We start from the raw sequence: 6,000 nt of genomic DNA on the forward strand, positions 1-6,000 counted from the left end.
AAATAAATCTTAATCATCTTTTTAACTCAAATGGTTCTCAACAATCCAAAAAGGTGTTTGAAAAAGGGGGAAAAAGAGTTTAAAGAGGGAATAAGGAAATTTGATCAAATAAGCAAAACCTAGAAAGCTTTACACAAGAGGAGATAAGAGTCAAAAAGAAAAGAAAAAGGAAGAGGGACAATAAATCTGAGGATTGTAAAGACACCCAACCCAACATAAAAGGACCCGAAGTATATTAAGAGGTAGGTGTTTTTTATGGATGATTGACCCTCTCCCGCCTTCATTTTTTTTTTTTTCTATTTTTAAAAAAAAAAAAAAAAAGGGAAGAAGGTGGATGGCACCTCTCCTCCAATTAGGTTTGTAACTAAACCTTGTTCGTGTGAGAAAGGATTTCTTAAACAAAATAGGACATAACACTGAAAGCTTTTGATGCGAGAGAGAAAGGAAAAAACTAAGAAAGGTAAAAGAACAAAGAAACCCTTGGCTTTTTGAGCAATGACCTAAAAGACTTCATAAAGATGTAATAAATGTAGGTTTTGTGAATAATTAATTTGAATGCCATTAGACAAAATAAATCTTAATCATCTTTTTAACTCAAATGGTTCTCAATAATCCAAAAAGGTGTTTGAAAAAGGGGGAAAAAGAGTTTAAAGAGGGAATAAGGAAATCTGACCAAATAAGGAAAACCTAGAAAGCTTTACACAAGAGGAGATAAGAGACAAAAGAAAAGAAAAAGGAAGAGGGATAATAAATCTGAGGATTGTAAAGACACCCACCCAACAAAAAAGGAGAAGTAATATTCAGAGGTAGGTGTTTTTTGTGAATGATCGACCCTCTCCCACCCTACATAGAGCTTCTTCTTCTTCTAACAAGAGTACATAGAGCCCTTTGAGATTTAAGCACCTCACTATTCTCTCAAATGAGTGTAATTCCTTGTCTCACATATACTAGATTGGTGGCGAAGCCAACAAGGCAACAATATTTTCCAGTAGGGCCAAGCAAAATATATCTATAATTTATACCCGCACATATCAATTATACTTAAAACGTGTCTATTACATGATTGAGTGTGTATATACACACACACACAGATATATATATATATATATATATATTATTTTTATGTATATATAAAAATTTGATCAAGTTAATTTTATACAATTTAAGAGAATTTTTGTTTTTCACTAAGTTGTATAGTTATCCTTTAAATTAATTATAATTGATACTTTGAATATTTTAAATAATTTTGTGTTGAATAAATTAGAGATTACACATTAACGTATAATAATAGTTTTAGAAAACATGAAATGTATCAAATAAATTAATTCAAATGCATTAATTAATAAATATTACTTTTATATGCCTTAACATATATAATAATAATTAAATATAAAAAATATTTTACTTTTTTTATGGATGAAAAAATATAACCTATACTAAAATTTTAATTTTAAAAATCATAGTATCATTTTTTTTAATGGAAAATGAAAAAAAAAAATCAATGCATTCTTGTATCCTCAATATTTATTTAAAGACAAAATGAAAAGGAATTTGCTTTTAAAAAGTACAGAGAATTAATGAGTTATATATGGTAAAAACCGTAAAATAATAAATATTAAAATAAAAAAGAGTTATTGTACTTCAAATTAATATTTGTACAAAATTTTAAAAATATGAGAGGCCATTAAGGAAAATTAGACAAAATAAAATATATTTTAAAAAAGTGGGGTGGCATGGGGGGAGAGGGGTGGTTTTGGGTCCTCTCCCTACACCACTGCACCTGGTAATTACTAGAATGATCCTTTGAGATGGCTTGAAAATGTTTGTTAGAAATTTCAAACCTAGATTCTCATAAATCTCATGATTGACCCTTGGTAGTCCTTCTTCTTACTCAGCACCAAAGAGGGAAAACACAGGCACATGCACCAACTGTTTGTATGTATGTAATAATTGTATTAGTATTGCAAAATCTAAAGGTTGGCAACAGTAGTACCTCATCCTTTGCTTTATTTGGTAGCAAAACCCATAATACAAACCCATAAAAGAAATTTTGTATAGAAGGGGAAAAAATAAAGAAAAAAGAAATTGATTGTCTCATATATATATATATATATATATAATTAAAATGAAGCTTCATGCAAACTAACTTATTCATAAATACATTATTTTGTATAAGCATAACTCGACAAATAATCAAACTCGAAATTAGGTTAAATGTTTGTTTGTTTGCTAAAGACATTAATATAAATTTGGTTGTTTCTTATCATGAATATAAATGGTTTATGAACATTTAAAGAAAAGCATCTAGTGGGTTCCGATAAGCTTAACTAGTAAAGTTCTTGTCGTTGAATAAGAGATTTGAGATTCAAACCCCGCCTATACAAAAAACTAATTATCAAGGAGTAGTCACAATAAATTAAATTTCTATTATATCTATATAGTAAATGAAAAGAAAAGAAAAAGTATCCACATATGTTTTCATATATGGCCATGGTACATGGTTTATTTTTATTTTATTTTTATTTTTTTTCAGTCGAGATAATATTTATATGTTCATTAGTGATGTTGTAACATAGTAGCACTTCTCTTTCTTCAATAAAACTATTATTCTATATTCATAATAATAGGGAATATGTGTTGCCCCATTTCTTTGATTTGAATTTCATCTCCTTTTTCTCCACTACCTACCAATCTCTTCTTCTCTTTCATAAGTTGTACGTAGATCATATTAGAATATCTCTTATCAAACCTATTATTGTTGAGGAATATTGTTTCAAAAATATCAAGTAATTACTCATTTAAAATATTTTTTTATTAATTAATAGTATGTTTGAAAGTTTGAACTCTAGAGCAACTAGAAAGTAGAGAAGATGAGAGAAAAGGGGAGATGAATGGTTATCTCTTCCCTTGTTTGGATGTTTTAGAAATTAATTACTAGAGGGTAGGAGAATAAATATCTATCTCTTATATTTAGATGTTTTAAAAATTAAAATGGGACAAGTATGCATCTTTTTTATGTTATGTCTTTTTGTTAGAATCTCATTCATTTTCCTCAGTGTGTGCGTGCGTGCTTGTTTTTCAAAAATAAAATAAAATAAAATGGGAAAGAAAGAAAATGATAAGAGAAGTATATATAACTCTTTATGCTCAATTATAAGTGTAAAATCGACAATTTAATATATATTTTTTAATATAAGTGAAACCTCTACTCTTCCCCAATTTTTGAGATTAAAAATAAACGGTTTGGCTCCAAATCTCTTCCCTATTTATTTAAGGAACATATATATATATATATATAAGGTTAATTTAAACATCCCTACATCCTATCCCCTTTTCCATCTTTTATCTAAAAAAAAAAAACTTGCTATTAATTTGTTCATTAGTCATTCATTAAGGACCATTGCCATTGCCCTTCCTTATTGTTGTAACTATTGATTTTTTTTTATTTTTTTTAAATTGCTACATAATGTTTACAAGCTAACGAGACAATAAATCAATGTGATTAATTTTACATCAACAACATAATAAATAAATGGAAAAGTAAACGAATGTTTTAAGGACATCAGTTTAGAAAATATTTTTAGAAACCTTTTATGGGAAAATAAAAAAAGAAACTAACTTTTTCAATATATATATATATATATATATTTATTTCTCGTAAAAGTTGTATTAAAACTTTTCTAAAATTGTCTATTAACAAATGCTCTAAGAGCACCTGTTAACCGGACACATAAATAAATTTCTTAATTACTTTTTAGTTGTGTTTTATAAAGTGATACATCAATCTATAAGAGCATTCACATTAGTGTCAACAAAATTTTATTTAAACAATGGAATGTGACTATGGTAGTTCCCTATTTATTGAATAACCAATGTTTGAGAAATATATACAAAATATTTATTATTTATTAGTATTTGATATGATTTATTAATAATAAACCTAAGTATGTTCTATGTGTAGTAGCAATAGGATGGTTAGTAGTCTAATAGGATGGTTAGTAGTCTAAGTCTTATTGTAAACTTCAATTCTTTCTAATAGATTTTCTTTTTACCTTGAAGATATCTAGGTTAAATCTTCTCTAGGTTTTTTACCGGTTTGTATAATATTTAGGTTAAATCTTCCCCAAGTTTTTTCTTAGGTCATCATATCGTTATGTTATTTACTATTCCGCTGCTTTGCATGATATGATTGTTTTGTTTTAACCTAGATCTGAATAATAAACCTAAGTATTCACATGGTTTATTAATTAGGTTAAACAATTTAGTTTATAGGGATCTAAAACCTAATAGTTTAGAATCCAATAATCAGTTCTGATGGTCTATTACTTTGATAATTAATTTTGTTAGGTTCTAAAAGTTTAGAACAATTTGCAAACTGTGAATATAAATTTGTCTAGATATAGATTCCTATGTCTATAGGTTTTTTTGGACAATGCTTAAGGTGTTACAAGTCAAAACACAAGAACAAGAAAGCTGCAAGTTCAGGAAATTGGAAACTCGCCAAGTTCAATTGATCGAGAGAACAGGTTCGATTGATCAAGATGTGTTTCTACAGAATTTAATTAAAGCCCAATAGCTCGTTAAGCCCATTAGTGATTAGGGTTTCATATCTAATTCTCCTAGTATTTAAAGGAAATCTTAAGGCACATTTTGAAGAGACTTTGGAGGTGCTCTTGTGAGATCTAAAAGATACTGTGTCTTCATCTTTCAAAGTCACTACTAGAATTCCATCTACACATTATTAGAATTGGTAGGTATGAAGTTGCCACTACAAGATCATACATAGCTGATGATTTAAAACTTTGAATGGGATCTCAAAGTCATAAACGTGAGTGTTTGTGTGTGACAAATTCAAATAGAAGAGTCCATAGATTCAAAGCTGCATGTGGTCATATGAGTAAGTACTACAAGAGGTAGCTTTACATTTAGGGAAAAATCTATTGTAAAGCTTCCATTCTATCATAGTGAATTTGTTGTCTTGAGGATAGATTAGGTTAAATCCTCCTCAAGTTTTTACCTTGAAATTGTTAGTTTCATTGGTTTTCTTTGGTAATCATATTGCTAGTTTTCTTTAATTTTTTGAATTAAGTGATATGATTTTATGTGTTTAACTTAGATCTAAATAATAAACATAAGTATCAACTTGGTTAATTAATTAGGTTAAACAATCTAAGTTTACAGGGTCTAAACAAACTAACAAATTTCACAAAAGAAGAAAAAAAAAAACTTATACATGTTGTACATGAAATTTAAAAAAAAAAAAAAAGATTAATATCACCTCTAAAAGTAAGTGTTAGACTTGGAATTAATTTCTTCTTGTTAAAAAAAAAAATTGCTATTAATTTGTTCATTAGTCATTCATTAAGGACCATTGCCATTGCCCTTCCTTATACTATATATATATATATATATCTCTAAGAACAACAATAACATGTTAGGTAAAGAACAAAAAATTGGAGGAAAATATAAAATGAACTTATGAAAAAAAATGGAAAAAAAGAAAAAGAAAAGAAACTACCTAATGTTAGTAGTAGATCCAATGGTGAAAACATTTTATGTATGAGAACTACTTGTCAAATTGACAAGTGATATCATTTGTATTTTCATCTACAACATAAAAATTTAATAAAAATTTATTATACAAACATTTATTGAAAATGAGTCAATTAAAAATAAGTTTAACTTTATTACTAAAGGCTTGACCTATTTTGCTAGGTCTACATACGGGGTCATAAGAGAGAAGAGCAGGTCTTGACTTATTTGCGGCAGTGTGTGGTGGTTTATTGTTCCTCGGTTAAGTTCTATTGTGGTGGTGGACAGTGTCGCAGACATAGTATACAAACATTTAGAACCCAACTTATAAGGTAAATTTTTAGTAAAATTCCGAAGTACACGTTACCGAATATGAACTCAATTAAATTAGTAAATGCTCAATTTTTGGCAAACTTTATATTGAAGAACAAAAATAAAGAGAAAGGATGGACTAAAGAACCTGCGAAT

The sequence above is a fragment of the Quercus suber genome, unplaced genomic scaffold (assembly GCF_002906115.3).
Source record: "Quercus suber isolate HL8 unplaced genomic scaffold, Cork oak 2.0 scaffold_786, whole genome shotgun sequence".
Taxonomy (NCBI): domain Eukaryota; kingdom Viridiplantae; phylum Streptophyta; class Magnoliopsida; order Fagales; family Fagaceae; genus Quercus; species Quercus suber.